The sequence below is a fragment of the Sturnira hondurensis genome, unplaced genomic scaffold, assembly GCF_014824575.4.
Source record: "Sturnira hondurensis isolate 20B ecotype Veracruz unplaced genomic scaffold, ASM1482457v3 Scaffold0017394, whole genome shotgun sequence".
Lineage (NCBI taxonomy): Eukaryota > Metazoa > Chordata > Mammalia > Chiroptera > Phyllostomidae > Sturnira > Sturnira hondurensis.
Window position 1 is genome coordinate 9885385 of NW_028090025.1, and position 12052 is coordinate 9897436.

The 12052-nt window shown below is 41.5% G+C and overlaps 1 protein-coding gene across 4 annotated transcripts in view; it reads right to left on the reverse strand.

Moving 5' to 3' along the window:
• The window catches only part of MRTFB (myocardin related transcription factor B), a 201601-nt gene that overhangs the window by 158918 nt on the left and 30631 nt on the right, over positions 1-12052 (reverse strand). The window contains exon 1 of one of the 4 annotated variants that reach the window (XM_037067758.1): positions 1433-1452. The exons of the other annotated variants lie outside the window; for them this stretch is intronic. The gene's annotated coding sequence lies outside the window, so the exon portion shown is untranslated. Of the gene's footprint in view, positions 1-1432; positions 1453-12052 lie in introns of those variants that run through there. 4 annotated transcript variants of the gene reach the window in all.

Below are 12052 nucleotides of genomic sequence, written 5' to 3' on the forward strand. Positions count from 1 at the left end.
ACAGGCAAGTGACTCTACAGGGGTCTTTATTTGAAATGCTAAGGGAACTCCAACAGGTATCAAAGCACCAAACAAAAGGCAGATTTCACAGTTTTGAACAACCCAACCCCATGCACAACAGCAAAGTACTAAAGAACACGCAGGATAAAGTATAATAGGAAAAACCGCACTAGTTAAAAATATGCAGTGGTTGTTTGTATGAAAAATAATACAATAATTACTAATTACGTAAGAAGAAACTCTGTGTTTCATGAACTCACAAATGTAAACCTACTTTTGTTCACCCTGTATCTATGAAGGAAAAAACTGAAAAACACCTATTGCCCATCAGGTTAAATAAATATTGGTACATTCATGCCACTAAAATAATGCTATCATTTAAAAGAAATTCCAGAAAGATCTATAAGTACCAAAAAAGAAAAATGTTCATGACATATAATTAAGCAGAAAACATTGCCTACTAAATAGATTACCATATTTTTTAGACTATAAGAGAAACCTCCCATTTGAGAGGAAAGGGGTGCATCTTATATCCAAATGTAGTTTTACCTGGCTCACTGTGGGGGTGGAGTGGGGCAGTGGTGGAGCGGGGTCACAGGTTATTAAATACTTTACCACATTTTTTGCTTCAAAAATTTTTTCCTATTTTCCTCCTCTAAAACCTAGGTGCATCTTACAGTCCTAAAAATATGGTCTGTATGTATGTAACACATACACAGATAAAGCGAGAGAAAGCATGAGACAGGTTAAGAAAAGCAGCAGGTAGGCTGGCAGACAAGAGCAGGCAGGGAGCATGTGTGCAAAGCAGGCGGAAACCAAAGGAATACAGGGAAGGTGAGAGGAAAACAGACAGGTAAGAGACAGAAGAAATGGGCAGGGGGCAGGGAGAGACCGACAGATACACAGGGACAGACACGAAGTGTACACTCCAAAATGGCTATCGCTCTGAGTGTCTCATACAATAAATAACCACTAGCCACATGTGTCTGTTTAAATCAAAATTAATTAAAATTAAATATAACTTAAAATTCCATTCTGCAATTGAACGAGTCACGTTTCAAGTGCTCAACAGCCGCATCTGGTTAATGGCTACTGTACTGGCCACACAGAATAGAACATTTCCACTACTGTACAAAGTTCTGCTGGGTAGGGCTATTCTACACCCTCTGATATTATGTAAACTTTTTGTACTTCTATGGCCTGCAAAGAGAATAAAGCCATTTCCAATTTGAAAAAATAGTTTTTTTATCCCTATTTCCCCATTCTGTATCTCTTTCAACAGTTCTTTTTGAAACATCACAGAAGCACCAGAGGTTTGTTTCATAAGGGCTTTATGACCTGAATAATGCCAATTTTCTGTTATTTGATTCTTACTAACTCAATTCTACTTAATAAGAGCTCAAATGCCGCCAAAATAAGGAAGACAACATACATTTGGAGCATCGTGACATCGCTCTTGTTCTCTAAAATCAAAAAAAGGTTATGTTACTCATTCTTAGCAGCAGCACAGTTGACAGAAAACCCCTGCAGTTTAGACAAACATTTTAAATTGAACCTTTTCTCCAAAAGAATAGTATTTAAAAATAGCATTCATTTTATGACTCAATTCAGCACAAAATAGAGAAGAAAAAAAAGTAAACCTAAAGTTAAAAAAAAGGTGGCACATTAACTAAAAAAATGACAATGCTAAGAAACAGCTTTCAAATGAAGGCTGTAATACCATAACAATGAAGGTTCATAATAACCAGTTTTTAAAGGCTTTCTTGGTTTATACAAGACTGAAGCACCTGGTAAGGTTTTAAGAGGGTAACATTTTAAGGAAAAGTTAATGGAAAGGTCTCCAGGGGAAAAAGACATAAAGCATATGTACAAGTTTCTGGGGCATGTGCAAATAAAAACATAAAGCACAAGTCCCCAAGTTTGTGGGACATGTGCAAATAACATTTTGAGGCTCCTAGTCCTCTTTGAAAAAACCACTGGTTGCTACTGAAAATTGAGAGGCCACCCCTACTGTTATCTCCACCAGCACTCAGTGACCCCCTGGGCCCTACAGGCAGATCTAAAGGGTGTCCTCCAAGACCTTCACAATATAATGTCCATCTATTTTCCTAATGCAACCACCCACTATTCTATTGCCAGAACTGTCACCAGAACCAAAGTTCTTATCACAGGGCTTTACATAATATATAAATCTAGACACAAGAATATAGTGCAGACCAATGGAGCAGAACCCATGCATACTGAGCAAGCTGACTAAATGCAAGACTTTATGAATTAGTGGGGAAAAAGAGGCACTGTGCATCAGACATGCTGGCTTGTAAAACTAGTTTATTCACATGGAAAATTATTCCCTGTCTCATAACCACAAACAGAAAATAAATCCATATGGATTAGACTTATGCTGAAGAACAGAACAAACTTTTAGGAAAAAAATATGGCAGAATTTTTTTATAATCCCAAAGTACTCAGAATAAGATTAATAAACATGATGCAAAAAACTCCAACCACAAACAAGCAGACTAAAAAGCATGACTTGATTAAAATGTAAAACTTGAACACAACAAAGCATACAATAAACAAAGTGGTAAGATAGGCCATTGGGAGAATATATTTGAAGTTTAAAATATCAAGAAAAGATAATCAACTAAATATCTTTAGTTCCCAAGAACTAAAGACACATAGGAGGGGAAGCAATCTAATAGAAAAACATACAAAAGAGCAACAAAACCTCACAAAAGAGGAAACTGAAAGAGCCAGAGAAACACAAGAAATGATGCTCAAACACACCATAAATCAAGAAAATACACAATTTCAAATTAGCAAAAAACTTGAAGGTCTGATAATACCAAGGCTTGGCAAGGATGTGGAGCAACAGAAACTCCCAGACAGATGTCAGGCGTTGAAATTGGTACAACTACTCTGGAGAATGATCTGGCAACATCTAGAAGTCAAGGATGTACATACCCTATGCATAAGCAATTCTATCTGTAGGTACAAACTCTGGAGATGCTATTAAATATGCAGAAGAACATGATGTACCACATATTGATAGCAACACTGTTTAACAGCAAAGCATGGAAATACCCCAAACTTCCACTGACAGAATGAACATACTGCAATATAATTCTAAAATACCATACAGCAAAAATGAAGGAATTACTGCCACACATATCTACATGGATATACTTCATGCAGAATGTTAAAACAAGTTGCAGATACACACACATGATATGATACCATACTGTACAAAGTTTGGGATCCACAAACTAAGCACATTGCTTATAAACACATATGCATACAGTGTAAGTAGGAAACCATGTGAGGAAACCATACACACTGTCTCCTTTATTCAAACATGGGCTCTTGGAAGGCATACCACACACATTCTCAACCGTTGCTGGTGTAGCACAGTGAATTGAGCACGAGCCGAAAACCCAAGGGTCACTGGCTCGATTCCCAGTCAGGGCACATGCCTGGATGGCAGGCCAAGACCCCAGGCGGGAGCATGCAAGAGGCAATTACACACCCATTCTCATTTTTATACAAATTATATATTAAATGCCTACAAGGTGCCAATTACTGTACCAGCAGCAACAGAAACATAAGTGAATAAAACATGTATTTCACTTCTTCCACAGAGTTTAGTCTCAATGAATAGAAACATTAAATAAAGATAGAAAAAAAACTATAGAAATAAAATAGTAAAGAATGCTATGAAGGAACAGAATAGCTGCTATGGGACAATAGAGCAGAAAGGGCTAATATAATCTATAGATTGGATAGGAGAGAGAGAAATATGCCAGGAAGGGAGGGGTGGAGGGCCTCTATACAGAGAGACAAAACCCACATCCCTCTTTGCGACTGGGCCGGAGCACCTATTACTTACACAGTGCCGAACAAATGCTTCCTAGTAGATTCTAAGGCAGTCTCTGAGCAATCAGGAGATTCTGTGCCTGCAGCTCTATGGCACCAAAGCAGTCTTTTGGGGATGGCCCCAGAGCCCAAAGAAACAGCCATTTAAAGAGACAGAATAGAATCTGAGCCCACTGTGTGTGGTAGTTCAACCCTCAAAAAGCATTTGCTATACAGTCTCTCATCCCCCGCCTCAAGAGACATAATTTACCTCTTTCTTCATCTGTCCATCCATCTGTCCCCCTCCTTGTCCACTACCCTCATCCCCATCTTATTCAACAACTTAATTAAATACATTTCAGGAGACCTACATATGTGCCAAGCTAGGGATGAGGATCCACAAAAGCACAGCCTCTGCCTCAAAGAACTTTTCTTCTAGACCAGTGGTTCTCAACTAGGGGTGATTGTGTCCACAGGGGACATTTGACAATGTCTGCAAACATTTTTAGTTGAGACGGTGGGGGTGGGGGTGTGCTACTGGCATCCAGTGATGGAGTCCAGGGATGCTGCCAAACATCCAACAATGAGGCTTACAATGACACCCCCACAAGAAAGATCTTCTGGCCCCAAAAGTCAGTAATGTCCAGGGAGAGACACCCAATGTAGGTTGCTTAGAAACATGTCTAGAGTTGACTGCCAAAGCAGGACAAAAGAGGTCAAGGACAAGAGGCAAGCAGGTCAGTGTCAGAGGAGAGTATTAAACACCAGGATGTTAGATGAGCATATAAGAAATGTCCATAGTGACTGCGTTGAGAAACCTATTCTAGATAATTAGTGAAGTAATCATATCATAATACAGCAGGAGTGTAAGGTGTCGGCCAAATACAAAGGTGAGGCATGTAGTCTAGAACTGGGGTGTAAAAGCTTCTTTAGAAATGACACCTACCTCAGAACCTGAACAATGAATGAGTTGGAAAGGGGTGCAAGGCTGAAGGCAGGATAAAGGGGCTACTGCAGACAGAAGGAAGGCAACTAGGACTATGGAATGAAAGACATGTGTATACAGTGGAAAAGTGGGGAGTAGCTACAGAAGAACTGACAAGCAAATGACCCAGGTCATAAGCCTGTATGATGGGTTAAGAAATGTGGCCTTTATCTTTAGGGCAATAAAAGCCACTGAGAGGATTTACACAGACAAGTGGTATAACCAAAACTTGTTTTAGGACATTCACTCTGGAGGATGGATTGCTAAGAAACTGAGCAGGAGGAGACTCCTGCAATCTAAGTGACAAAACTGGGACTTGACCTTATGGTGGTTCGAGGATGGAGGGGAGGCATTTGAGAGATGCTTAGACAGAGTCAGCATTACACCATTACACCATGATGTACCCATCATGGTTCTCTGTCTCATAACTCCAAAGACCACAAACTCCTAAACCTAAACCTCAACTAGAATCCTAAGGCACCAAACCAGAACCTGAACTGACTTGAGGCTATTTACCCTATTTAATGAGAATATTTCAACACAGAAATATTGATGTTTGATTATGAGGTACCACCCCAGACCCCACTGGGTAAGCATATCAACTTATTAAATTTAAAAAATGCCTGTATTCCAAAATGCAGCTGGACCCAAAAGTTTAAGATAGAGGACTGAAGACACACACAAGATGCTGAATAAACTTTGTCAAACTACATTAAATTGGACAAAGTGGGTTTCTGAATGATTATGTGTTCAGACTATTTTTTCTAAATCACTGCTTTTACTAACTACAGTATGAAACTTCCAGATATGTGGGTGTGTGCACATGTGTGTGCATATGCACACATACACACACCACATATACCATATGACTCATTTATGGAATTTGCCTTGAAAACCTAGAAATTTGGCATGTGATCCTAGCAGACTCACAGTAGTGAGATTTGGAGAAAGAGCTAAAAAAATTACTTCACAGTAATTTATTTCATAATTCCTGCTCCTGGATTTCCACACAGAAGGAAGAGTCAGCACGGCCACAAACACACCAAGGACTTAACTTCCTTAGTAGAGGAGACTTGGCCCTTTTGGTACTTGGGTCAAGCACTGCACATACTGTGTCAGGTGGTCACTGGCCACCTGGCAGTGACACAGAGGAAGGGCCCAGGACTCTCTCTCATTCATTCTTTCATTCGACACAAATCCGTGAGGAGGTTTCTGTGTGCTAGGTCCTGGTTATTCTAGGTGCTGAGGATACAGCAATTCAGGAGACAGACATGGTGCCTCAGAGGTTATGAATTTCACAGAGGCACATGGACAGGAAGCATATATTACAATAAGGTGTAAAAATTTATGATAGGAAAGCATCATGTTGACAATATATAGCATATGGACAGAATGTCATGGGAAGGAAAGAACCTAGAAAGATCTGCCTGGGAAAGCATTATTGAAACTGAGACTTAAAGGATAATTAGAAATTATTGATCTGAAAGGACTAGAAAGAGGAAAAGAAACTGAACTGAAGCAAAGCAGAAAACAGAAGAAAATCAGAGATTAGGAAGAAATAATGGTTGAAAAAAGGCTGTGGGTGGGAGGGAGAAGTCAGTGAAGCGCAGAGCCAGCAGAAACATGGTGGAATGCAGCTTCCAGTGTGGCCTGGAAAGGAGCTGTTGCCTGGAAGAAAGCCTACTGGATACTGGACTACACTTCTTGATATTCTGGAAGGCACTCGGCACCAAAAAGTAAAAAAAATCTGGGAACTGGGCTTTAAAACACTTAAACATTTATTTTGTGCTTATTTGGGCTAGGAGAAAACAACCCTTCTATGTAATAAAGTACTCCTAAAATGCCCTTCAAATGGATAAAATGAATAGTTGTATATTGAAACATTCACAACACTTACGATGAGTCTGAATAATAAATTAGGTCATTAGCAATATATGGCCAACATTGTAAAGCACTATGGTCTGGCAGTGTGTTTTAAAATAATAAATTGACCAGATACATAATTGAGATATTCAGATGTCAACTGGGAAGATTTGGGCAACATTCAGGTTTCCAACCACAAACCTATCAGTACAAATCACACTCTCTATTCTGAACCTGTGACAGCCTGAAAAGCATATGTTGGTACTCTACCCCAAGGACCAGCAGGAACTAGCTCTCCACAGCAGCTATTTTAATTGCTGGATACTTGTTCTCCCACACCAGAATAATAGACTTTTAAAACCCAGTGTCAGCACATTTTAGTTCTATGTGTTTAATACCTTTTATCCTGGAAAAAAAATCCAAGACCCCCACTAAACTACGAGAGCTCACAGTTAACTACATGCACCAGGGAGAACTGGGGGCGGGGTGAGCAAGGGGGGAGTGGGAATCAAACTTGATGTAAGGTAGGCAACACTTCACAACAGTTTTTTTGTAGATATGCTTCTCTTTTTTTAAACCCTCTCCTCCCTCATTGGCCACCCAGACCCTCCTAAAGTCCTCAGTTAGGGGTGGGGCCTGATTTGCAGCTGTTCTCTCCTGCCATCACTGCACTAGAGGAATTGGAATTCCCTCTACTTACCAGTGTCTCAGTAATGCAACTTCCTCAACAACAGGAACCTTTCCATTCTCTTCAAGTTCCCACAATAACAATCACATCCTAGACCCATCTTAAAACCTGAATTCTGAAATGCCTTCCTATGAACACATCGTTTCCTCCCCTTTATGCCTTTTGCACCTGTTGGTTCATCCCTCCCTTCATTTATCCATCCAGTCAGTCAGCCCACATTCAACTAATATTACATATCAGCCTTTCCACAAGTTCTCTTCTAGGTGCAGGGGGTGGGGAAAGCATTATTTTAAAATGATTTAATAACCCAGACAGAAAGCTGTCCTGATAGAATACGAAGAAGCAAATAAGTAAAATGTATACTATCAAAGAGAACGAAATGGAAAGGCGGGGAAGGGAGGTGTTAGCATGTGGCAAGAGGAGCACCACTTCAAAGAGGGTGACCAGAAATGCCCTGGGAAGGAGACACCTCAATAACCCTACCCCTGAAGGAGGTGAGAGAATACTCTAAATAGGGTGGAAATAAGAAAACTGGGCTTCTACTGTAAAATGATCACTCTGGCTGCTGAGCCAGAACAGTTGATGGTGGAAGAAAAAACAGCGGGAGGAAAGCCTGGCCCTCACCCTGCTTCCTCCATGGCCCTTTCAAGTGGTGGTGTTCTTTTTCCTCCCACAGCCCTCACACTCCTGGGTTTTTAAAAGTAGGGTGGGTAGCATCATGCTCATCACTGTTGTTTCCAAACCACTCTCTCTCCTCCCTAAAGTCCCTCACCTTTGAACCCCTTACCATCAGACTCTATCACCTATTTTTAATGTCACTATCATCAAACTCTTGTCACCACTTGTGGCTTTTAACCAACAAGCCCTCACCCAATCACCCTGATGATCATTCACCAAACCAAGAACATGTCTCCATCGCCACGATTTCCTGCAGCAACTCTCTGACCACCTGCCCACCCCAAATTTACAGCTCACATTCTTTCAAAGTCTGGATCCAACAATCCATTCACCTTCTGAGGTCTCCACGCCACCAACTCTGTCACCTTTTTACTGTTCCTTGTTCCTTGATATGGTCTCTCCACTCTCCTACTTTATGGTTAGTCACTTAAACTCCACTGCTTCTTTGTGCCTGCTTACAGACTCTCAACACCGATTAACTCCCAGTCCACCCCTACTCCACACCTGCCCCTGAACAGGGAATACCCATGGGGCAGAAGGACACCAACAATCAATAGAATGGTGCTCTCCTGTGGATAACTGGGGACAGGAGCACCGAATGCTCACCTGAAGTAAGGGGAGGGAAAGCTCAGTGCAGGACACAGGTCTATATGGGTGGGTGGGTTTGGCAGAAGCTTGAGGACATTCTCTTATGGTTGCTTCGATGTTCTCAGTGAGTGGGAGCAAGGCCATCAGATGAGTGTGAAAAGGAAAGAAGTGTCAGAGGACTGAGAACATAGAGTGGGAGAACGAAAGGGCATGGTACCTCCCTGAGGCTGCAGCACCTCCCTCTGGTAACTTAACCAGCCCTCTTCTGCCCTTGCCTGTCTCTTTTTCCAGTCTAGAACTGTGCAGGGGGTGACAGAAGGGATATAAAACCACTCCAACAATACCTACCCAACTCTGGGTTTCCCCATTCAGATCCCTAAAGCCAAGCACAGTTGAACAAATTCAGAAAACTGATGAGTCCATCACAAACTTATGTTAATTCATTTCAACTGGACCCTCAATGCTTCTCAGTAAATCCTTCATTCATCTTTAGTTAAAGCCCATTCCAAGGCCCACTATTCTTACTAACAATAGCATGAAACTTCCAGATACCAAACATACACACATTATGATTCATTCCATGGAGCTTTTGCCTTGAACCCTTAGAAATATTTTTTAAAATTTTGTATTGTTGTTCAATTACTTTTGTGCCCCCTTTCCCCCAATTACTCTTCCCTGCCCCACCCACTGCCCTTACACTCAATCCTCCCCTGCATTGTCCCTGTCCATGGGTCCTCCACACATGTTCCTTGACTTGACCCTTCCCTTTCTTTCCCCGTTATTCCCCTCCCCTCTCCCCACTGGTCACTGTCAGTCTGTTCTTTATTTCATGTCTCTGATTCTATTTTGCTTGCTTGCTTATTTGTTTTGCTGATTAGGTTCCACTTATAGGTGAGATCATACGGTATTTGTCTTTCACCTCCTGGCTTATTTCACTTAGCATAAGGCTCTCCAGTTCCATCCATGCTGTTGTGAAAGGTAGGAGTTTCTTCTTTCTTTCTGCTGCATAGAATTCCATTGTGTAAATGTATCACAGTTTTTTGATCCATTCATTTACCGATGGATACTCAGGCTGCTGCCAGCACTTCGCTATCGTAAATTGTGCTGCTATGAACACTGGGGTGCATAGGTTCTTCTGAATTTGTGTCTCAGGATTCTTAGTGTACAATACCAGCAGTGGAATTGCTGGGTCAAGAGGCAGTTCCCTTTCTAGGAAAACCTAGAAATTTGGCATGTGACCCTAGCAGACTCTCAGTAGTGAGATTTGGAGAAAGAGCTAAAAAAATTACTTCACAGTAATTTATTTCATAATTCCTGCTCCTGGATTTCCACACAGAAGGAAGAGTCAGCACGGCCACAAACACACCAAGGACTTAACTTCCTTAGTAGAGGAGACTTGGCCCTTTTGGTACTTGGGTCAAGCACTGCACATACTGTGTCAGGTGGTCACTGGCCACCTGGCAGTGACACAGAGGAAAGGCCCAGGACTCTCTCTCATTCATCCCTTCATTCGACACAAATCCGTGAGGAGGTTTCTGTGTGCTAGGTCCTGGTTATTCTAGGTGCTGAGGATAGAACAATTCAGGAGACAGACATGGTGCCTCAGAGGTTATGAATTTCACAGAGGCACATGGACAGGAAGCATATATTACAATAAGGTGTAAAAATTTATGATAGGAAAGCATCATGTTGACAATATATAGCACATGGACAGAATGTCATGGGAAGGAAAGAACCTAGAAAGTTATCTCTGATAAAGTGATATTGAAACTAAGAGTATTGAGCAAGTGGGAACTTTCTATTTTCTTCAGGTTCTTAGAAATATCCCCCTCCCATCACTCTGAATAGATGAACGTGGCTTCTACCTTACAGAGGGCAGTGAGTGAGTGAGCGTCTTTAAAAGTTCCTTTTCTGTGACTCAAAATCCCCGCAGCTTAACATTTACTTGTCCCTCCCTCCTGGACCCCAAATACTCTTCCCTTCATCCTGTGACCACCCCCACCCGTCTCTCTACCATGCTCTCCCTCTAATCCACAGAGCTTTATTCAGTTATCCTACCTTTTTTGAATTTTGAATTTGTTAAATTTATGACGAGAAAAAGATATTCCAGATGAAAGCCACAAAATGAACAAGTTGTATGAGTAAAAACAGGAATGCTTATGTAAACAGTGATAAAACTGGTGTCAATGCATAATAGGGCATGTTGGATGGTGACAGAAAATAAAGTTAGATGGATAAGATGGGACAAGATTACAGAGGATCTTCAAAGCCACATGGTGTAGGCTGATGACTGCTGAACAAGAAAATGCTCATGATGAAAGCAGTATTTAAGGGAGATGAGACTCAGAGTGCAGGGTGGGACAGGATAGGATGGGATGGCATGGGATGGCATGGGATGGGAAAGGAACAAGAATAGGATGGGGGTTGGGGGCCAAGAGGTAGAAGGCAAAAGAGGCAGTCATCTAGACAAGTGTAAAGTCATCTAGACAAGTGTAATGAGAACCCGCCAAATATGCAGATAGTGAGAAGGGAAAAAAGAGAAGACTAAAGATATTTCCCAGAGAGAAATGGGCACAGCCTGGTGACTAACAGCATGTTATGGATCAATTTCAATGTACAGGGCTGGTGCAATTGCTACAAGATAGAAGGCACAGTGTCAGGTTAAAATTCCTAGAATCATAGGGCTTGAAGGATGGAAGGAGCCAGGATCTCTGACATCATGTGATTCAGCAAGCTCACTTTATAAATGAGGAAGCAGAGGCCCAAAGAAATGAAGTGACGTCACAAAGCAAGTTGCTGAGAGAGCTGAGGGGCTAGAACTCTGTTTCCTGTCTGCTTTCAGAGCTACCTCCCTGACATTATGCTGCCTCCTGTAGAACCCATTCTAAGCTTCCTATTTGTCCACCGAGGCCTTCCGGTGCCACACTTCCACTGACAAAAACTACACGAGGGAGCTAGCCACCTGCCTTTGGCTTCTGCACATATCCGATCCAGGACAGTTAGCTGCTGGACTGACTCTACCCCAGGACCTTTCTGAACATAAGCTTGGCTTGTTCTCTCATGGGGAGCACAATCAGACTGTGCTATGTCTCCAGGCACTGTTTTAAAATTTTTAGTAAGTCTCAAGGCAATAGAGTAAATAAGACACACACCCTACTCTAAGAATCATTAAACTGATTTTGAGATTAAAGGGCAAACCGTATTGATCCTTATTGTTTCCTTCTTCCCCCGCATTCCGCCTCAGTAACAGATTTAAGATGCTGTTTGTTTCACCTATGATGGAAATCTTGAGCCATGTGTATGATTCCCAGGCAAATAGGAATTTGTGTTTGATATTCTTCATAATGTCAGTTCACAGAACTCTGCTGATAACAAAACTGGTCTATTATATTTCTAGC